At 43.1% G+C, this 24,136-nt stretch overlaps 1 protein-coding gene across 1 annotated transcript in view; it reads right to left on the bottom strand.

Moving 5' to 3' along the window:
* The window catches only part of LOC146861227 (retinol dehydrogenase 7-like), a 269,548-nt gene that overhangs the window by 45,900 nt on the left and 199,512 nt on the right, over positions 1–24,136 (bottom strand). The window lies entirely within an intron of this gene.

Raw genomic sequence — 24,136 nt, forward strand, 5'->3', positions numbered from 1 at the left:
CACAAGGAAATGGACAAAATGACATAGTATGAGAGAGATAACAAGTAAAGATCTTTGGTGACTAATATGTGTACTACATGCCCCACAATGCCTCATCATGGGCAGGAGTGGGCGAGGACTATACAAGTGAAAGTAATGATGGACTCACATGGCCGTGAACAAGACCCGTGGAGGTTGAAACACGACGTTGGTGGTAATGGGTAAAATTTGCACATTTGCAAACAAATTGTCTAAAGATTGATATACAAATACTGCTGCTCTTTGTAAATGCGATGATAGTTCAATTCAAGACACTGCACACTTTATTCTATTTAGCAATTACTATGTAGAAAGTAGAAAGAAGTACATTTTACCACTGTTTTATGGGAAAGGTTTTTATCAGGTTAAACCTGCTCTGATGTACTTGCAACTACTTGATTGCCCATGGATTATTTTTAATACTGCTAGTTTTTTGATTGCTGCAGTGCGGACAAGTAAAAACTTGATGCCCAGCCTGGTTCATGATCTCAATGTTTTATTCATTATTCCGGATGATCTCTATAGGGACTGTTTATTATACTGTATTTTATAATGTATTTAATTATGTGTATGAACTATTGTGATGTACTTTTATGATTTTAATTAATCGATTAAAGTGGTTTTGACTGACTGACTGATATAGAAATACCCTGGTGTGCGGGAAATCCTTACGGAAGCTTTTGGTGTGGAATTTATATATGAGGGTCAGTCCACCCTCAACACCAGCACCCCCTGTGAAAGAGAGCGCACTACCAAGAACTGATTGGTAGAAATATATATATATATATATATATATATATATATATATATATATATATATATATATATATATATACACACATATATATATATATATATATATATATATATATATATATATATATATATATATATATACATATACATATATATGTATATATCTATAATGGCTCCAACTGCACCTAATGATAAACAGGAACACAGTGAATTTGGAGTTTAGTGGAGAAATCAGCTCTAAAACCATAAATTTTTTGGATCTTAAAGTAAGCATTGACAATAACACCATAAATATGTCACTGTATCGCAAACCCACGGCCGGGAACTCCCTTTTACATGCGGCAAGTAACCACCCACCAGGACTAGTCAAGAGTATCCCCTACGGGGAATTTTTAAGACTCAAACGGAATAGCACTAGGGAAGTGGACTTTGAAAAAGCCGCACAAGCCAGTGTCTCCAGATTCCTGATTAGAGGTTACAATAGGGATCTTCTGGATATAACCCTTAACAAGGTTAGACATGTATCTAGAGAAGACCTTTTTACCAAGGAGAAAGTTAGCAAGGAAGGAATAGGATTGAATACATTCAGAATGATCACTACTTTTTCGAGTGATGCTAATGAATTAAGAACAATCATGAGAAAAAATTGGCACATTTTAAAAACAGATAGTGTCATTGGCTCAGATATCCCACCTAACCCTCTACTAACTTTCAGAAAGGCTAGATCTTTAAAAGACAGCCTTGTCCAAAGCCAATTTTGTCCGAAACTTCCCAAGGGGGGGACCTTAAGGGAGCTTAGGGGTTTCTTCCCTTGTGGGAAATGTAAGGCTTGTGTGAACAGTAGAAGAACATTCACGTATAGGGTCATTGGCCTTAAGAAGCCTAAAGCCATAACTAAGTTTCTGACATGCAGCAGCGCCTATGTAGTGTACTGCCTGGAATGCCCATGTGGTCTGCGTTATATCGGCAGCACTATCCATCCAGTTAAAGTAAGAATCTTGGAGCACATGAGAGCAATAGCGAAAAATGATGCCACCTATTCTGTGGCAAGACATTTTACTGACAAACATGAAAGTAACAGGGAGCTGCTGCGTTTCTATGGGCTAGATCAGATCCCCTTGAACATCAGGGGAGGGGACAGGATTAAACAGCTACGTAGACTGGAATCGAGATACATTATAGACCTAGGCACGAAGATACCCCAAGGGATGAATATAGGGGAAGAATTAGCAGTGCATCTAGGAGATTAGTCTTTCTCATTCTTGAAGTCTTTTAGGTACTATTGTGTTACTATAAAATCATGTTGAATTCAGTTTTATGTACTCCTTAAGGTAAACTTTCCTTTTTTTAAACATTTTTTTAAACGTTGTTTGGTCTAGAATTATGTGTGGAGAGAATTTGATAAAAGCCGATACACGACGTAATAAGAATACCACCTCGGATTTATGCCAATACACGGCATGATTGTGTTAATTAGCAACAAGTTACAGTTGATGTTATTTTATACATAATATGGTTCACACATTTGTGGTAAACATATATACTGTATGCTGTTAATTATTCAGCGGAATTGTTGCTTTATGATGTTCCAATGGGGGTCTATCTACTCCAATATGGCGCTTGTTTACGGACTTATGGTGGGCCTTTTTTGCTCTCCATACGTTGATGTATCACGTGACCTTTGACGCTTTGTTAAAATGTCGTTCGTTTCTCGGCGCGAAATCTAAAAACATCAGATTAAGGCGCAAGCCGAAACGCGTCATGTTTTAAAGCGGTCCAAATAAAGAATACGAAAGATAACCCCTGTGAGTGCTTTCCTTAATCCGGATGGTGAAAAAGGAGTGAGCGAATGTATATATCTATATATAAATATTATCTACTGGCGGTCGCCAGTAGATAGTTATAGTTAGGACCGTGTTTCCATAGGAAATCCGCAACATTCTATTTGGAATAACTTTGGCGCCGGTCGACGAATCCTCGCGAAATTTTCAAAACTAATGGGGCGCTCCGCTCCTACCCTGAAAGTCTTGGGGGGATTCGTCAAGCGGGGGCTGAGAAAAAAGGGGGGTCCCAAAACGCGTTTTCCCCATGCATTTTTCCATAGGACCTTTAGACACAGCTACAGCCCGAACGGCTGAACAGAATTACTTGAAATTTGGCAGAGAGGTAGTCCTCAGGTCAAGGATGTGCCTTTTGTAGGTCTGGTGTAAATCTGTTCAGTAGGTCCTGAGAAAATAGCATTTAAATCAATATATATATCTATAAGCGCGCTCCATGCGCTTACCGTAAGCTTACTGTACGCGTACGGTGCCGTGCGCGAGCTCAATTCTGATTGGTGGTTACATGACTGTAAACATTCGAATCGGTCGAAATCAGGAAGTGTCGGCCGCCATTTTCTGTCTCTCGCACTGAGAAACAAAGGTGGGGAACGTGAAACGGGGGCAACGAAGAGAGTTGCAGACCCCCTAGTGTTTGTCAGGGGGTCCAAGAAGGACCCAAAAGTACGAAAAATAAATTTATTAATTTAAAAACAAATCGTGGGGTACGCGTACGGTAAGCTTACCGTACGCGCACGGCAAAAAAAATTTAAAAAAATAAATAAAGAAGTAACAATCACATTTATTAAATAAATTAAAGGACCCACACGGGAGAAAAAAACAAATGTTACTGCATAAAAAAAGGTGAGGCGCGCACGGCATGGACTGTGCAACGTGGGTGCTCGGTGCGCGAAGCGCACCGTGTGCCCACAGCGCGCGCACGGTGCGCGAAGTGCACCGTGCACGCAGGGGGTGTACATAGTGAAAAACCAGAAAAAAAAAAAAAAAAAAATACATAACTTAGCATTTAAAAAACCGTACAAATTCACTGAAAAAAACATAGGTTTCACACATGTTATAGTTAGGAATTATCATTTACAAAACCTTGCAAATTCACTTAAAAAACCATAGGTTTCACACATGTTATAGTTAGCTGTACATTTCACTCGTAAAAAACCAATGAAATTCCACGTTATAGTTAGATCAGGTAACTATAACTTGCGCGACCGCAATCCACAATGTGTAATTCCAGATGTCATCATTGATGTCATGAGTGATGTCACTGACCATGTCATGAGTGATGTACTATGTGACGTCATCAGCAGTTTATTGTGGGCGCGCAAGTTATAGTTACCCGATCTAACTATAACGTGGAATTTCATTGGTTTTTTACGAGTGAAATGTACAGCTAACTAAAACATGTGTGAAACCTATGGTTTTTTAAGTGATATAGATATACACATACCTACATGTATGTTTATTCACTAATTCCGTGCAGCCCCACGATGGAGCAGTTACAGGACTTCTAAACCCAGTATCCATTGCGACACCTGAAGACCCATTAGGGCGGGGTTAATGATTTAAAAGTCCACAAGGCTGGCGGGACTATTGAAATGCCAGTGAACAAGGGCATGGAGCCCGAAATGCATTTGGCGCTGAGTGGGGGAGAATTGAAGTGGTGCCTGTAGCCTCAAATAAAGCAAGGAGTTACTTACCTGTTGTGCTGGCGTTCCTTCAAGGGCAACCTTCTCATTTTTTGCAATTAAATGCGGCGCGCCTCGTCGCAGGAACGCCCTGCCGCACTGACAGCGGACCTCCGGCACTCGGACTTCTGTTGCCGTAGAGGAGCAGGTAAATTCCAGCATTTTTGGCGTGAACAGTATTGGACACTCATGGTGGTTCTCCCCCAACTAACCCACATGGGGAGTGTATGTTTATTCACTAATTCCGTGCAGCACCCACGATGGAGCAGTTACAGGACTTCTAAACCCAGTATCCATTGCGACACCTGAAGACCCATTAGGGCGGGGTTAATGATTTAAAAGTCCACAAGGCTGGCGGGACTATTGAAATGCCAGTGAACAAGGGCATGGAGCCCAAAATGCATTTGGCGCTGAGTGGGGGAGAATTGAAGTGGTGCCTGTAGCCTCAAATAAAGCAAGGAGTTACTTACCTGTTGTGCTGGCGTTCCTTCAAGGGCAACCTTCTCGTTTTTTGCAATTAAATGCGGCGCGCCTCGTCGCAGGAACGCCCTGCCGCACTGACAGCGGACCTCCGGCACTCGGACTTCTGTTGCCGTAGAGGAGCAGGTAAATTCCAGCATTTTTGGCGGTAACAGTATTGGACACTCATGGTGGTTCTCCCCCAACTAACCCACATGGGGAGTGTATGTGTATTCACTAATTCCGTGCAGCACCCACGATGGAGCAGTTACAGGACTTCTAAACCCAGTATCCATTGCGACACCTGAAGACCCATTAGGGCGGGGTTAATGATTTAAAAGTCCACAAGGCTGGCGGGACTATTGAAATGCCAGTGAACAAGGGCATGGAGACCGAAATGCATTTGGCACTGAGTGGGGGAGAATTGAAGTGGTGCCTGTAGCCTCAAACAAAGCAAGGAGTTACTTACCTGTTGTGCTGGCGTTCCTTCAAGGGCAACCTTCTCGTTTTTTGCAATTAAATGCGGCGCGCCTCGTCGCAGGAACGCCCTGCCGCACTGACAGCGGACCTCCGGCACTCGGACTTCTGTTGCCGTAGAGGAGCAGGTAAATTCCAGCATTTTTGGCGTGAACAGTATTGGACACTCATGGTGGTTCTCCCCCAACTAACCCACATGGGGAGTGTATGTTTATTCACTAATTCCGTGCAGCACCCACGATGGAGCAGTTACAGGACTTCTAAACCCAGTATCCATTGCGACACCTGAAGACCCATTAGGGCGGGGTTAATGATTTAAAAGTCCACAAGGCTGGCGGGACTATTGAAATGCCAGTGAACAAGGGCATGGAGCCCGAAATGCATTTGGCGCTGAGTGGGGGAGAATTGAAGTGGTGCCTGTAGCCTCAAATAAAGCAAGGAGTTACTTACCTGTTGTGCTGGCGTTCCTTCAAGGGCAACCTTCTCGTTTTTTGCAATTAAATGCAGCGCGCCTCGTCGCAGGAACGCCCTGCCGCACTGACAGCGGACCTCCGGCACTCGGACTTCTGTTGCCGTAGAGGAGCAGGTAAATTCCAGCATTTTTGGCGTGAACAGTATTGGACACTCATGGTGGTTCTCCCCCAACTAACCCACATGGGGAGTGTATGTTTATTCACTAATTCCGTGCAGCACCCACGATGGAGCAGTTACAGGACTTCTAAACCCAGTATCCATTGCGACACCTGAAGACCCATTAGGGCAGGGTTAATGATTTAAAAGTCCACAAGGCTGGCGGGACTATTGAAATGCCAGTGAACAAGGGCATGGAGCCCGAAATGCATTTGGCGCTGAGTGGGGGAGAATTGAAGTGGTGCCTGTAGCCTCAAATAAAGCAAGGAGTTACTTACCTGTTGTGCTGGCGTTCCTTCAAGGGCAACCTTCTCGTTTTTTGCAATTAAATGCGGCGCGCCTCGTCGCAGGAACGCCCTGCCGCACTGACAGAGGACCTCCGGCACTCGGATTTCTGTTGCCGTAGAGGAGCAGGTAAATTCCAGCATTTTTGGCGTGAACAGTATTGGACACTCATGGTGGTTCTCCCCCAACTAACCCACATGGGGAGTGTATGTTTATTCACTAATTCCGTGCAGCACCCACGATGGAGCAGTTACAGGACTTCTAAACCCAGTATCCATTGCGACACCTGAAGACCCATTAGGGCGGGGTTAATGATTTAAAAGTCCACAAGGCTGGCGGGACTATTGAAATGCCAGTGAACAAGGGCATGGAGCCCGAAATGCATTTGGCGCTGAGTGGGGGAGAATTGAAGTGGTGCCTGTAGCCTCAAATAAAGCAAATAAAGCAAGGAGTTACTTACCTGTTGTGCTGGCGTTCCTTCAAGGGCAACCTTCTCGTTTTTTGCATACCTACATATATATATATATATATATATATATATATATATATATATATATATATATATATATATATATATATATATATATCCAACCAAAGGTGCCTCTGATCTTAGGAACGCCACTCCACACAGAACAGGTTTCCAACCCTTTAATTACTGGCATCTGCATTCAAAGGTTCGGTAATTTTGTCCCCTACGCGTTTCGAAGCAACATGCTTCTTCTTCATGGGGTGGGCAGCAAATGACGAAACCGGCCACAACGTCATTTCCCCTTTTAATGTATGCTAACTCCAGTGATGCATATTGGGCGTTGTAGTCGCACAAATTAATCCCTTCAGGTAGGGTTCGTCAAAGAGCCTTATTTTCACTTTTAGCCTCTCTTGTTTTTTTTCACAGCCCTCCAGTCGGCCACAAACCTCCAAATGCCGGTGCCCCAGATTTAAAAGTTCATGTGCGCTGTCCCTGGACTGAGAGTTCACAGCCAAGCAGACCCATTTGAAGTGTTGGGCGGTGCATTCCCCGCGGCTGAGGCCGCCGCGTCACAAATCCAACCAAAGGTGCCTCTGATCTTAGGAACGCCACTCCACACAGAACAGGTTTCCAACCCTTTAATTACTGGCATCTGCATTCAAAGGTTCGGTAATTTTGTCCCCTACGCGTTTCGAAGCAACATGCTTCTTCTTCATGGGGTGGGCAGCAAATGACGAAACCGGCCACAACGTCATTTCCCCTTTTAATGTATGCTAACTCCAGTGATGCATATTGGGCGTTGTAGTCGCACAAATTAATCCCTTCAGGTAGGGTTCGTCAAAGAGCCTTATTTTCACTTTTAGCCTCTCTTGTTATTTTTCACAGCCCTCCAGTCGGCCCCAAACCTCCAAATGCCGGTGCCCCAGATTTAAAAGTTCATGTGCGCTGTCCCTGGACTGAGAGTTCACAGCCAAGCAGACCCATTTGAAGTGTTGGGCGGTGCATTCCCCGCGGCTGAGGCCGCCGCGTCACAAATCCAACCAAAGGTGCCTCTGATCTTAGGAACGCCACTCCTCACAGTGAAAAATAACAAGAGAGGCTAAAAGTGAAAATAAGGCTCTTTGACGAACCCTACCTGAAGGGATTAATTTGTGCGACTACAACGCCCAGTATGCATCACTGGAGTTAGCATACATTAAAAGGGGAAAGGACGTTGTGGCCGGTTTCGTCATTTGCTGCCCACCCCATGAAGAAGAAGCAATTTGCTTCGAAACGCGTAGGGGACAAAATTACCGAACCTTTGAATGCAGATGCCAGTAATTAAAGGGTTGGAAACCTGTTCTGTGTGGAGTGGCGTTCCTAAGATCAGAGGCACCTTTGGTTGGATTTGTGACGCGGCGGCCTCAGCCGCGGGGAATGCACCGCCCAACACTTCAAATGGGTCTGCTTGGCTGTGAACTCTCAGTCCAGGGACAGCGCACATGAACTTTTAAATCTGGGGCACCGGCATTTGGAGGTTTGTGGCCGACTGGAGGGCTGTGAAAAATAACAAGAGAGGCTAAAAGTGAAAATAAGGCTCTTTGATGAACCCTACCTGAAGGGATTAATTTGTGCGACTACAACGCCCAGTATGCATCACTGGAGTTAGCATACATTAAAAGGGGAAATGACGTTGTGGCCGGTTTCGTCATTTGCTGCCCACCCCATGAAGAAGAAGCATGTTGCTTCGAAACGCGTAGGGGACAAAATTACCGAACCTTTGAATGCAGATGCCAGTAATTAAAGGGTTGGAAACCTGTTCTGTGTGGAGTGGCGTTCCTAAGATCAGAGGCACCTTTGGTTGGATTTGTGACGCGGCGGCCTCAGCCGCGGGGAATGCACCGCCCAACACTTCAAATGGGTCTGCTTGGCTGTGAACTCTCAGTCCAGGGACAGCGCACATGAACTTTTAAATCTGGGGCACCGGCATTTGGAGGTTTGGGGCCGACTGGAGGGCTGTGAAAAATAACAAGAGAGGCTAAAAGTGAAAATAAGGCTCTTTGACGAACCCTACCTGAAGGGATTAATTTGTGCGACTACAACGCCCAGTATGCATCACTGGAGTTAGCATACATTAAAAGGGGAAATGACGTTGTGGCCGGTTTCGTCATTTGCTGCCCACCCCATGAAGAAGAAGCATGTTGCTTCGAAACGCGTAGGGGACAAAATTACCGAACCTTTGAATGCAGATGCCAGTAATTAAAGGGTTGGAAACCTGTTCTGTGTGGAGTGGCGTTCCTAAGATCAGAGGCACCTTTGGTTGGATTTGTGACGCGGCGGCCTCAGCCGCGGGGAATGCACCGCCCAACACTTCAAATGGGTCAGCTTGGCTGTGAACTCTCAGTCCAGGGACAGCGCACATGAACTTTTAAATCTGGGGCACCGGCATTTGGAGGTTTGGGGCCGACTGGAGGGCTGTGAAAAGTAACAAGAGAGGCTAAAAGTGAAAATAAGGCTCTTTGACGAACCCTACCTGAAGGGATTAATTTGTGCGACTACAACGCCCAGTATGCATCACTGGAGTTAGCATACATTAAAAGGGGAAATGACGTTGTGGCCGGTTTCGTCATTTGCTGCCCACCCCATGAAGAAGAAGCATGTTGCTTCGAAACGCGTAGGGGACAAAATTACCGAACCTTTGAATGCAGATGCCAGTAATTAAAGGGTTGGAAACCTGTTCTGTGTGGAGTGGCGTTCCTAATATCAGAGGCACCTTTGGTTGGATTTGTGACGCGGCGGCCTCAGCCGCGGGGAATGCACCGCCCAACACTTCAAATGGGTCTGCTTGGCTGTGAACTCTCAGTCCAGGAACAGCGCACATGAACTTTTAAATCTGGGGCGCCGGCATTTGGAGGTTTGGGGCCGACTGGAGGGCTGTGAAAAATAACAAGAGAGGCTAAAAGTGAAAATAAGGCTCTTTGACGAACCCTACCTGAAGGGATTAATTTGTGCGACTACAACGCCCAGTATGCATCACTGGAGTTAGCATACATTAAAAGGGGAAATGACGTTGTGGCCAGTTTCGTCATTTGCTGCCCACCCCATGAAGAAGAAGCATGTTGCTTTGAAACGCGTAGGGGACAAAATTACCGAACCTTTGAATGCAGATGCCAGTAATTAAAGGGTTGGAAACCTGTTCTGTGTGGAGTGGCGTTCCTAAGATCAGAGGCACCTTTGGTTGGATATATATATATATATATATATATATATATATATATATATATATATATTCACTGAAAAAAACATAGGTTTCAGGGGCGTTATAGTTAGCTGGACTTTTCACTCATACAAAACCATAGAAATTCCCCCGTTATAGTTAGTTCAGCTAACTATAACTCGCGCGCCCGCAATGCACTGCTGATGACGTCACATATTACATCACTCATGACATGGTCAGTGACGTCACTCATGACATCACTGATGACATCTCAAATGACATCACTGATGACATCACTGATGACATCATCCAGTGAATGTGTGTTTTTCTGAAAATTACATATGTTTTATATATGTATATCTCAAGGTCGATGGAAGAATAAATGGGTATATAAGTGTCTAAATGGATGATTTGATTTTGAAAAATTGATTGTATAACTGACTAAGTGTATCTTAGTGAATACATGGCTTAGTGAGTAATGTTTAAATATGTAAATATCTGTATCAGTCTCTCACTTTGTGTATAAGTGGCTGCATGGGTTGGTGAGTAGCTACATGAGTGTCTATATAGGTTATTAGTTGGTTTTTTGAGTATCAGTATAAGTGTCTGATGTCTGTATGGTTCGGTGGGGGGTATCACGTAGTGCATAGGTGCATGAATGAGTGACTCACTGTTTGTATGTGTTGAAGACAGCATGTGTGCAGGACGGTATGGGTGGATGAGTGTGTGCATGGGTGTGTTAGTGAGTGAACGACTGTCTCAATAGTGTCTCTATGAGTAACTACATATGTTTAAAACTAGTATATGTGACTATTGGTGTATATAAGTGAGTATATGTGAGAGTGAGAGATTGAAAGAGTTCCTGTATGAATAAGTATGTGTTTCTATAAGGGATTGTTAAAAAGACTAAGTATGTATAAGTTTCTGTAGAAGTAAGTGTGGTGGTGTGTGTATAACTGTATATGCAGGTAAACGGATGTTTGATTCTTTATTAGCATGAGTGACTATGTGTGTGAGTAACTTTATGGATGAGTGGCGTTGTGTAACAGGATGTATAGGTGTATGAGTACATATGATGAGTGAGTACATGTATGAGTGACTGTATAGGACTGTTGGTGAATGAGTGGATGTGGATGTGGATCTTACAATTACTGAATAGGTTGTTGTAACTGGTATTGGTATGTCCATTGTTTTGAAAATTTGAATTTCTATTTTTGAATGTGTGTATCAAAGGTTATATTAGGGGGAGAGGAGGTCTGCCACTCTATCACAAGGATGATGTCATCAGTGATGTCATGAGTGATGTCACTGACCATGTCATGAGTGATGTAATATGTGACGTCATCAGCAGTGCATTGCGGGCGCGCTAGTTATAGTTAGCTGAACTAACTATAACGGGGGAATTTCTATGGTTTTGTACGAGTGAAAAGTCCAGCTAAGTATAACGCCCCTGAAACCTATGTTTTTTTCAGTGAATTTCTAAGGTTTTTTAAATGCTAATTCCTAGCTATAACGTGCCTGAAACCTATGCTTTCTTCAGTGAATTTCAAAGGTTTTTTAAATGCTATTTTCTAGCTATGCCTACAGAGATAGGACATGTGAAGAAAGAAGGAAAAACGCACAGAAAGAAAAAAAAGAAATGCAGTAAGAAGCAACAGAAGTCCTCAAAGACGAAGAAAAGTGCAGGAAGAAGTATAACGTGCAGAAAGAACAAACAGAAGAGTAGAAACAAGCCTTGTTGCAAAATCATCCTGTACGCTCAACTTTTTCAGACGGATACTGGTGGTAACTGAGTCTGACTAACCGGTCCTAGAGCCAGTGCTATGTTAAAAGACACTCAGAATACAGTGAAAACACCTACATACACTAGGGCACACTATGTGTTGGGGTCCCCCTGTGATTAGCATGACCTCCTCTGTAAGCCCCTAGTATATAATAGGGCAGGGGATTAAAACTACCTCTTAAAACGCACCACAGGGCGTGTTTGAACACGTCACCTCAAGCCCCGTCCCCTCCCTTCCCCACTGTGTAAACACGCCCTGTAGCCGTTTTAAGTTGGGAGATTAAGTCCCCTTGAATCCTGAGGGTCCCTAGGGTCCAACTAGACCACTAGGTACCTCCAGTAAGCGCCACACAGCTGCTTTGCAGAGAGGTGTAAAAAGTGGCACAGCCTGCACCACCTCTCTGCAACGCAGAGCAGTGGTGCTTACTGGAAGCACCTGGTGGGCTAGTTGGACCCCAGGGTCCCTCAGGATTGAAAGGGCGTTCTGAGTTGAGAGATTAAGTCCCCTTGAATACTAAGGGTCCCTAGGGTCAAACTAGCCCACTAGATACCTCCAGTAAGCGCCACAGAGCTGCGTTGCATGGAGGTGTAAAAAGGGGCGTGGCCTCAGAACACTTGTCTGCAACACAGCTCCCTGGCGCATACTGGAGATACCTGTTGGGCTAGTTGGCCCTCAGGGACCCTTAGTATTGAAGGGTAATTAATTCCTCAACTTACAACTGGCCAGGGGGCGCGTTTGCAGAGTGCTGCAAGGAGGGGGCGTGGCCTCCGGCGCGATGCCGGTCTTTTATTTATTTATTTTTAAGAAGGAGGGCTGTGTGGCCCCCTTTCTTTTTCTAATTTATTAGTCCTGGGGACCCCATCCCCCAGGGCCTGCACCCTAATTTTTTTTTGTTGAAAAAACTTAATTTGGCCCTCCCAAGGCCTTAATCGGCCCCGGGGACCCCAACCCCCAGGTCATGGCCTTTTTTTAATTTTTTCATTCTTTAGGAGGGGGGCTGTGTTGCCCCCCTCCTCAGGCCACTTATGGCCCCGGGGACTCCATCCCCCGGGGCCGGCCTTTGTTTTTTATTTAACAAAAAATATATATATTTATAGAAACACCTAGGACATGCTGGACAAACCATATGTACCTATCACCATGACGATTTGCGTGATATTAATTAAAAGGCGACTATGCATACAATGAATCCACGTAGAATGTATTCACACCGCTAGTGAAGCTCTGACATGTCTGACACCCTACCGTGCCTAATCCCGGCGCCCCCGCTGGTGGGTACTCTCCAAGTAGACACCCTTGTCGTTTATTTATACAAACATGGGTAGCTATTGACGGGCACATTTAATACACATGCACACCAAGCCATTCAAAGGGGATTCGACAAAAATTCGACCAAACTCTGCAAGAAACCCCCTCACGGTTAATAAAACACACATCCACCGCCAGATGTGTAATACTTTTTATTTTACTCTCTGGAAAGGAGACAAACCTCACTTGACAGTCACAGCGTGCTCCTGGCTGAGCCCAATGCTGTGTTACACCCACCAGTGCCCGCCGAGTGCCACACACCTCTGTGTTGTATTCCACCAGCTAGTGCCTATGCTATGACACTCTCTAGCCCATGTGCACTGTAACACCACCCCGTGAATATGTCATGCCACACTTGCCTTCACACGGGTTATATTGCCCCATCTAACGTGCCTTCCTTGATGCCTATGTTATAAAGCACAGCGCTATGCCATACATATTACAATCTGGGATCCATATCTTTGTCACAGTGCATATGCAATGTTACACTACCCAGCACATATTTTATATTACAACTTTAGAGACTACTTAGGTTACACAACACTGCCCTGTGCATATTACACTCCAAGGCGCATATCACATAGCAAGCGCTAGTGCCTGTGCTATCTCGCGCTCTCCAATGAATCTGTCATTGCGCACAATGTATTGCATATTATATTTCACGCCCGGTTCATCTTATATCACACTTTTTGGTGCATAGTTTATACCATATACTATATCTAGTTTTCATTTTCAATCGTGCTCTCAGGACTATGTTCTATATAACACTGCGTCCACCTACCCTTTTTACGGGCATTACATTTTGCGATGGGGGGTGGAGGGTCAGGGGATGTTTCTGCCAAGTGAGCCCGGAGTCCCAGTCCCAAACGTCCTCTTCTTCCTGAATCAAAGTGAGATTATGCTGCATACTTGTTCATATTTTAAGTAGTTCGCACAGACACACATTTTAAAAACAATAAAGTTCCTAATACCCACCTTCTATGAACAGTTAGCTTGCTGCCCCATCCACCTCCTCCCTATCCTCTGTTGTCTGAATCCATGGACTAGCCTCCTCCCTCCTGCCATGCATGGTCTGATGTGCTGCCACTGCCCTGCATTTAGCATGATGTACCAGTCCACTCATCCTGCCCTCCATTGTCCAATTCTATGGCCCATCATTGACCTCCTGCTTAGCCTCTGTGCTTTGCTTGCTGCCCCTATTCTCCTTCCCCCTGCTCTCCGATGTCTTTGTGCATGCCCCTGCTCCATCCTTTTTGACCACCATGTTCCATGGACCTGCCACTCCTATCTACTCTGAGTGTTCTGTTGAGCTGCCACTCCCCTACCACCTGCCTAGCATTGTCAGATGACTGTAACCTGTCCCTGCCACCTCCACCCTGCCTGTCCACATGCCATGCCCCTATCCCCTTCCTCCTGTCCTCCATGGTCCATATTACTGCCACACCCTTCTGCCCTCCCTGGTCTGTTGTGCTGCAACTGCTCCGCCTGCCTGCCCCGCTCGGTCTGTTGTGAGGCCCCTTCCCCTGAAGTCTCTTGTCTGTGCCCAGGTCCTGACCCTCCCTTCTATCCTCCATGGTCCTTTGTGCATGCCCCTGCACCCTCCTTCTTGCCCATCATAGCCATTGTGCTGCCACTAACCCTCCCGCTTGCCATGCATGGTCTTCTGTGCTGCCATGGCCCCTCCCACCTTCCCTGTGTTGTCAGCTAGCTGCTCCTGACCCCCTCCCACCTTCCCTCCATGGTCTGTGTGTATGCCATCATAGTGAAAGGAGAGGAAGCGCACTCGTTTTCAATCTGTGTACTCTTAGTAAACAAAGTTTGGGTGCAGACGAGTAGATCCCCCTGAGTAGGGATGAGAAAACTATGCAAAGCACGTTCTGGTAGGAAGCGTGTCACTCGAGTTGCACTCCGGTGAAGAAATTAATCAAGCGAAGGTTGTATTCTATAATTCATAAATTTATTCAGTTCACATGAGATTAATCATTCCTTTAGAAGATATGTGGTTGTCACTGAAGATTATACATCACAAACGAGTATATTAAGATTCATAACTCGATGTAGCCCAATGCATTTCGGGCCTATGTGGCCCTTCGTCAGGGGCAGCACTAAAAGGGAGGATACAAGGGAACAGCTATTACTCAATATGATAATGTAATCATTGTAAAAAGCAAGATACAGGAAACATCAATTCACATTTCAAAAAAATAAGTTTAACTGTGAGACCAGCGAACAGGGGTGTCTGCTAAGTATAAGAAATGAAAAATAAATTAAAACGGTAGGTGCGTGAACACATGCATTGTTTTATGTAAAAGAATTGTGATGAATGAGCTGGATTGACTGGATGCACCAGCGTGGGTGATAAATGGTGTGAAAACTGTCAAATATTAGAACTGGATTGCGTGCGAATAGAAAGAATCTTAAACAAGAAACCATGTGAAGGAAGTCGAACAACGTACGTGCAACGTCACGAGTGTACAAGGTCGGGATGCGATGGGTATAAGAACAGAAAACTATACAAGGATAGCGCGAGAGTCCAAGGATGAGAAAGTGAAAAAGAACACCAAAAGTATGTGAGTAAAGAAAGTGAACGCAGAACAGCACGAATATCTGGGAGCGTAACAGAGTATCAAGTGGCGTGCATTACTTACATGAAGATAGTCGATTCGAGCAGAACGGTCAAACAGGCCGGCTTCTCAACGGGTTAGTAGACTGTGAATAGCGCGCGGTTTTTAAGGAGAGAGTGTCAGGTGATAATTATCACTAATCAGGTGTGTAAGGCTTCATAGCCAATCATATGCATCGCTACTCGTTAATGTGTCATCTAACGTGTGTAAAACCGATAGGTTGATAGTAGAAGGAAAAGACCAATCAAAGCGGGAGAATGTAAGCCTGTTTACGTAGTGCAAGCGACTACGTAGCGCGTGTAAAGAGTTACGTGGAAGGTAAAAACTGTGTCTAAATTCAAGACGTAATGGTAAATAAAGTCAAAGGGAAAAAAGAGATGTAAAAAGGAATATATATAAAAAAGGGGAGAGTGCACAGATGCAGGTATACAAAGAGGACGTACCGTGTGACGAAAACGTGGGTGTTAATGTCTTAATCCAGTTAATGGCAAAGAAATGTCAAGTGAATGTGTGAGAGTGTATGCAAGGTAAAATGCGGAAATAAAATTTAAAATGTGACACATGATTCAATGGTAGTTACAAACACGCAGTAAATTGAAATGTGCTAACATACAATGCTAGTAAATAATAATTGCTAGTGCAACAAATAGTTGGCAAAAATAAACAAATAAGGTAAAACATCAGGAATTGCAAGGTTGTAGGGTTCCGGGTCTCATGGGTGTGTCCCCAATGATTCATATCAAAGTGTATTCTGAAAACTGGAAAACAGTTCGGAATCAGAGAACATTACAAAAAGCAACCTAGATCAAAGCGATCATTGAGTCCTTTAGGATGAATCGAATCAAGTTTGTTGATCCAAAAAACTTCACGTTGTAATAGATGTTGGGTGTTGTTTCGTCCTTTTATAATCGGTACTTGTTCGAGAATCAAGAAACGTAGTTGGCAAATGTTGTGTTGTAAACGATCAAAATGATTAGCAATAGGAGATTTTGACTGGTGAGTACGTATGTTGCTCTTGTGTTCGTTCAGACGGATACGTATTTTTCTTTCTGTCTTGCCAACGTAAACAAGCCCGCAGGGGCATTTGAGTAAGTAGATGACGTTTTGTGTGTTACACGTGGCTGTTACAGATAAGTTTATAGGAAAACCTTTATGAGGGTGTGCAATCTAATTACCCTTGATGATAGAATTGCAGTTTCCGCAGTTCAAGCAGGGGATGGTACCTTTGAAATCGCTGGTATGGACTTTTTTGGGCATGGATAAAAGTTGTTTCAAATTTTGAGATCTTTGGTATGCAAATCTCGGTTGTGAATCAAAAATATGTTGGAAATCTGGTTCACTGCTCAATATCGGCCAATACCTTAATACAATTTTCTTGATTTGGTAACTTCTCGTTGAATATTTGGAGATGAACACTGATCTAGTTTCTTGTTGGACCTGTGGTTTAGGTTGAAGTAAATCCTGTCTGGTAGGAATATTGGCTTTGGTAATAGCGTTATCCAAGATTGTAAGAGGATAATTACGTTGTTTGAATTTGTCTATACAAGAAGTTTTACTGGATTCGTAAAGTTCATCAGAGCTGGTAATTCTTTTGAGTCGTAACAGTTGTGAGTACGGTAGGTGTTTTTTAAGGGAAGGCTGATGGAAACTGTCATAATGTAATAAGTTATTCCTGTCAGTAGGTTTGGTATATACTTGTGTGGTAAGTTGATTTCCAGTGTTGGTGACAAGAGTATCCAAAAAAGTTACTGACTCATGACTAATGTTGTGAGTGAATTCGATTCGATGATCCACTGTGTTGAGAATTTCAATCAGTTGAACCAGAAGGGTAGTCGGTCCTTTCCAAATGATAAAGATATCATCTATGTACCTTTTGTAAAGAATCAAATTATTTGTCCAATCATTATTACAGAGGATGTGGTCCAGTTCAAAACGATACATGTAGAGATTGGCGTACGTTGGTGCTGCACAATTGCCCATAGATGTGCCTGAGCATTGCATATAGTACGTTCCGGACCATTCAAAGTAACTGTGGTAGAGTGAAAAGTGAATGAGTTCCATGAGAAATATATTCAAGTTATTGGGTTTGTCAGTCTGGAGTAGAAATGATTCAATGGCTTCAAGTCCTTTGTCATGCGGAATTGATGTGTATAATGACTTTACATCAATTGTAACCAGTGTAATTTCAGGGGTGATTTGATTCTGTATTGACTGTAAGATATTCAGGAAATCGGTGGTGTCCTTGATGTATGTTGACATCGATTGGACTAACGGTTGTAAATGTTTGTCCAAGTATCTTCCCACTGGTTCATGAATTGAGTTGACTGTCGATACAATGGGTCTGAACGGAGGTTTGGTTGCGTGTTTGTGGATTTTAGGTAGCATGTATATATATGGAATTGCCGGATCTTCCTTGATTAAATATCTCTTGTCTTCGTCTTTAATGGTGCCCTTTTCATGAGCATTGTTCACAATAGTCTTGAGAATGTTTGTAAATTCCTTGGTAGGATCCGATGATATTGGCATGTAAATATCAGAATTCTGAACGTGTTCGTTGACGTTGTCATGGTAAAAGGTGGAGTCCATGATCACTAGGGCGCCCCCTTTATCAGCTTCTTTGAAGGTAATTTCAGGTTTGTTAGCCAGGTATTTAAGAGTATCGTATTCTTTACGTGACAAATTAGCAAAAGTACTTTTAGTGTGATAAGTAATCTTCGAGAGATCTTTTTTGACAATTGTTTCAAAAGCATCTAGTGCCTTGTGGCTGGATGGAGCCATGAAAGTACTCTTATTCCTTAAACCAAGTAACGTATTCTCACGAGGTGTATCCGGTGTTTGGATAATATTGTGGAAGAAGTGTTTCAATCTTAGAGATCTCATGAATTTAAAAAGACGCTCCCAGATATTCGTGCTGTTCTGCGTTCACTTTCTTTACTCACATACTTTTGGTGTTCTTTTTCACTTTCTCATCCTTGGACTCTCGCGCTATCCTTGTATAGTTTTCTGTTCTTATACCCATCGCATCCCGACCTTGTACACTCGTGACGTTGCACGTACGTTGTTCGACTTCCTTCACATGGTTTCTTGTTTAAGATTCTTTCTATTCGCACGCAATCCAGTTCTAATATTTGACAGTTTTCACACCATTTATCACCCACGCTGGTGCATCCAGTCAATCCAGCTCATTCATCACAATTCTTTTACATAAAACAATGCATGTGTTCACGCACCTACCGTTTTAATTTATTTTTCATTTCTTATACTTAGCAGACACCCCTGTTCGCTGGTCTCACAGTTAAACTTAATTTTTTGAAATGTGAATTGATGTTTCCTGTATCTTGCTTTTTACAATGATTACATTATCATATTGAGTAATAGCTGTTCCCTTGTATCCTCCCTTTTAGTGCTGCCCCTGACGAAGGGCCACATAGGCCCGAAATGCATTGGGCTACATCGAGTTATGAATCTTAATATACTCGTTTGTGATGTATAATCTTCAGTGACAACCACATATCTTCTAAAGGAATGATTAATCTCATGTGAAATGAATAAATTTATGAATTATAGAATACAACCTTCGCTTGATTAATTTCTTCACCGGAGTGCAACTCGAGTGACACGCTTCCTACCAGAACGTGCTTTGCATATGCCATCATAGTCTCACTGTTGCTCTCCATGGTGTGTCTTGTTTCTAGTGCCCATCCTGCCTGACCTCCATGGTCACTTGCTGCTCCTGCCCTGCCCCCTTGCCCCCAGCCCTCTGTTTCCATGTGCAGACCCCTATTACCTCCCTCCTGGCTTGTCGGTTCCATTGTAATGCCCCTGATCCGTCCCTCCTGCCCTTTATGGTCTGTTATGCTGCAGCTTTCTCTCCTGTCTGTCCATTATGGTCAGCTAGCTACCATTGCCTCTTTCCCCTCTGTTGTCTGTTGTCCATGTGCATGGTCCTGTCCCCTCCCTATTGCTTTCTATGGATTGTTGTGCTGCACTCCCGTCCCGCATGCCCTGTGTGGTGTATTGTGCTGCTGCAAACCCTGATGCCTGCCCTGTAGGGTCAGTTTGGTGCACCTCTCAATGTCCCTCCTGTCCTCTGTTATCCGAGTCCATGTCCCTACCCCAATTCCTCCTGCCTACCATGATCCAATGTACCATACTTGCGAACATTTTGAACTTGGTAAGAGGGAGATTTTGAAATAAAACTGGGGTATTGATTTTCCCCTTTGAGTTACATTGAAAAAGAGAAGATTGTAGACAGGAAACAGATCAAGTAAAGCCCATTTGAGCTTAAAAACATTGGACGTTTCCAGGCTGAAACGGGTCTGTTGGCATGTATGGTTGTATGACCACTGCCTCTTCCTTCTGCCCACAATGGTCTATTATATTGCCACAGCCTCTCTTGCCAGTCCTGTATTGTTGGTTTGTTGCCCCTGCCCCCCTTTCCACTGCCCTCCATAGTCTGTTGTGCTGCCACTGCCCTTCCTGCCTGCCTATTGTGGTCAAATTGTTGCCTCTGCACTCTCCTACCTGCCTTCAATCTTCAGAGTCCGTGCCCCTGGCCTCTGCCTCTCAACAGTATCCCAATGAACAACTAGATTGCTAACATTCTATATTTATTACAAAAGTGTGGAATGCCTGACGTCATCTTGATGTAATCAAAACTGTAATGCCTAGAGCATTTCCTTTAGAAATTACATATATGAGAGGGTCTTATTTGCATCAAAATTATGGTTAGTCCTCTAAAAAACTAAAATGAGGACATATTTTCTGAGTTTTCAAATAGCGACAAAGAACTTTTAAATTATTTGTAATCTTAGTTTTTTTATCCAGTTGACCACTTGATTAAATGTTGCATCCAAGGGGAGAGGGTGTGGTGTTACTTCCAGAGCTGCAGACTTTGCAACTGGGGAACCAGGTTGGAGTTTCTGCTTCAGCTCAACATTCTGTGATTCTGGTCAAATCACTTAATCTCCCCATGTCTACAACCAAAATGAATTTGATCTTGTGTGATGTAACCAATGTTCATGTAAAGCACTCCAATACCTGACAAGTCTGCACTATATAAAACTGCAAATACACAAAAAATAAGTGTTTTGCACACTTCTGTCATTGGGCTACATTTGGGCTACATCTGGGTGATATTTGGGCTACATTTGGGCTCTTTTGTCTCTGGTGGCCATTTTAGGAGATTTATTTGTTATGAAGTTTCCTAATTTCCTCATTTACTGCAGTCTCCTCAGTAGGAAATACTTTCAGTTTTTTACTTTGATTCCATCAAGAAGGCATTCAGATGTGTCACACATTTTCCATAAATTCTGAATGTTAGCACTCTAGTTGCTTATTAGATCACTGTAGTAAAGCTACTGCTCACCAGGCAAGTCTGCTGCTGGTATTCAAAGTGCATGTTTCAGTCTGCATGTCAGAATGTTTTTATGAAATAAAAGAGGATTTCAGAAGTCAAAATGTGCCCTAGTTTTTCTTTCTGCAGCACTAATAATAATTTATATGGCAAAATGAACCCCCTCATTTTGTTCCTTTGTAAATTAAATGTTTTAAGTGTTACCACTTTATTCCAATCAAGATGGCTTCAGGTGTGCCATACTTTTGTCATAAGTAAGACTGTTAGCGCTCTAGTTGTTCTTTAGAGCACTCTGGGAAGCTGCAGTAGAACACAAAGGAATCAACTGACAGTCTCTGACCTTGTTGGATGTACATGTTTTACTGAGAATGTCAGACTTCATTCTTACATGACTGAGAAAGATAATTTGAATTTACAGAAAATATGCTCTCAGTTTAGCTTATAGATCACCTTCCAAACCTCTGTGGGAAAAGTATGAGAAAATAGTTTTCTCTCAAACATGGTTCGTGATATCACAGCAGAAGGCTTTTTCACATGGTAAAATCACCTTAGAACACACCACAATTCCTAAAATGAGTATGGTACCATCAACAAATGATTTATAATGTAACTAAAGTCTTAAAACCTTCTATTAACTGCAATGCTTTTTAATGAGGTGCTATCATGTATATTGGTCCCAAGATGGCTGCCAACACTTCTTGGATGAAGTACTGACAGCCAATCAGATCTCACGATGAGATGTGTGGTTAGGCTCTGCCCAGATATGTATGTGATTTTACTTTAGATTTTCTCAGGAACTACTGAACAGATTGACACCATATATGCAAAAGGCACATGCCTGACCTGAGGACTACCTCTTTGCCAAATTTCAAGTAATTCTGTTCAGCCGTTCGGGCTGTACCTTGGACTAAAGGTCCCTATGGAAAATTGCATGGGGAAATCGCGTTTTGGGACCCCTTTTTTCTCAGCATCCGCTTGACGAATCCCCCCGAGACTTTCAGGGTAGGAGCGGAGCGGAGCGCCCCACCTATTTTGAAAATTTTGCGAGGATTCGTCAACCGGCGCCAAAGTTATTCCAAATAGAATGTTGCGGATTTCCTATGGAAACACGGTCCTAACTATAACTATCTACTGGCGACCGCCAGTAGATAACATATATATATATATATATATATATATATATTATCTACTGGCGGTCGCCAGTAGATAGTTATAGTTAGGACCTATTTTCCATATGAAATCCGCAACATTCTATTTGGAATAACGTTAGCGCCGGTTGACGAATCCTCGCGAAAGTTTCCAAACTTTTGGCCAGCTCCGCTCCGCTCCTACCCTGAAAGTTTTGCGGTGATCCGTCAAGCAGGGGCCGAGAAAAAAGGGGGGTCCCAAAACGCATTTCCCCATGCAATTTCCTATAGGATCTGTTGTCGCAGCTACAGCCCGAACCGCTGAACGGAATGACACCAAATTTGGCAAAGAGGTAGTCCTCAGTTCGGACTCGTGCCTTTTGCATATATGGTGTGAATCTGTTCAGTAGTTCCTGAGAAAATTAGGGTAAAAAGTTAGTGATATCTATGGCCGCGGAGGAACCGCGGACCCTACCCGCACCGTAAGCGCACCCTCCCCGAACCGAGCGCGCACCCTCCCCGAACCGAGCGCGCACCTTCCCGATGAATGCTAATTGGCTGTCGAGTGTCTCTCTACATTCGAAACCAGCAACTGTTGGTGGCCATTTTCTGCCTCGGTAGAAGCGAGGCTGAAGATGAAAGGGGAAAAAGTGTGTAAAACATATAAAGGGGGCAGAGTGGAAATACTCTGACCCTCTAGAGGTGCTTAGGGGGTCCCAGAAGGACCCCCTGGGGCCCCCTTTTTAAAAAAAAAAACACAGGGAATTGCACGCACGGTGCGCGCATCCTATCACGTTGGATGCACGAATTCTCTCGAGGTGGGTGTGCGGATCCACGGCAACATTTTTTGAAAAACGATAAGAAATCATTGATTGTATGACAACTTTCTACACTGAAAGGTAGGGTGTATATTTCTTTTTTTTAAAGGTATTATTGTTATTGGTTAACAAAAACAGATTGTAAGCAACATAATATATGATAAGCTGATATGTTGAAAAGTCAAGCACACTTCCTGTCTTGTGTAGGAACATTGTGTGCTGAACTTGTGACCTGTGAGCTCAGTGCAGTGTTCCATGACCTGTTTCTATGGTAACAGGCAGAAGGCAGATTGGGGGAAGGGTTGAAATGTATTTCAGTTGGAAAGGGTTGAAATGTTTAACCAATAGAAATGTGTGTTTGCTTTTGAGTTTATGTGCGAAGGATTGTGATTTGATGTTTACATGTATATGTGTGGAAAATGAAAGGGAAACTTTTTCATTCTTTGCTTTTGCTGAGAGGTGCATGGTGCAGAGATTCTGTAAAAGAAAATATGGTGAGTGATTGATTTACTTCTTAATCTACAAAAGAACTTGAAAGATGAGTTATTTAATTGTGAGGGGATGTATGTAGACAATTTTGATTTTAATCAGACTAATGTATTTTTCCTGCTAAAGTGTAGGCATTATTTTTTTTCTCTACAATGTGTGTGCATGTAGAAACCATTCTGTGATAAGCATTTGTGTTTTTCATGTGTTTGTAAACAGATAACTGTGCAGTTTTTATATTTTGGTAGAATTAGAAACCAGTCATTGTTTATGAATTTGTGAAATGAGTTATGTTATGTTTCATAGTAAAATGTAGTACTACTTCTAGATGAAGAAATGTGTTTTGGTATAGTGCAAGGGATAGTGTTGTTTGTCTAGAATCACACAGTGAGTCTGTGTGCATTTGGGAACCACTGTGAGAGAAGCATTTGGTAACAGCGTGAATTTGCTGACATATAACTGTTTTAACTTGTCATGTTGTGAAGTTTTAGTAGCATTAGAAGACATTTATAGCTTATGATTTGATTAAATGAGTCAGGCTTTGACAGAAAAGTGCAGTCCTGAAATATGTACATTGTGTACAGTTCCCTTACCAGTTGCACTGTAGTGAATGAGTTTTGATAAACTCCTAGGGATAGTGGTGCATGTCTAGAATCACAGTGTGAGTTAGTGTGTATTTGGGATCAGTGTGAGATATCATGTATTTGCTTACAGATAACTTTTTTAAAACCTGTCATGTTGTGAAGTTTTAGTAGCATTAGAGTAGCAGCAGAGTCATGCTTTGACACTGATGTGCTATACTTAAATATGTAGATTGTGTTCA

Source organism: Triturus cristatus, chromosome 3_1 (assembly GCF_964204655.1).
Source record: "Triturus cristatus chromosome 3_1, aTriCri1.1, whole genome shotgun sequence".
NCBI classification, from domain to species: Eukaryota; Metazoa; Chordata; class Amphibia; order Caudata; family Salamandridae; genus Triturus; species Triturus cristatus.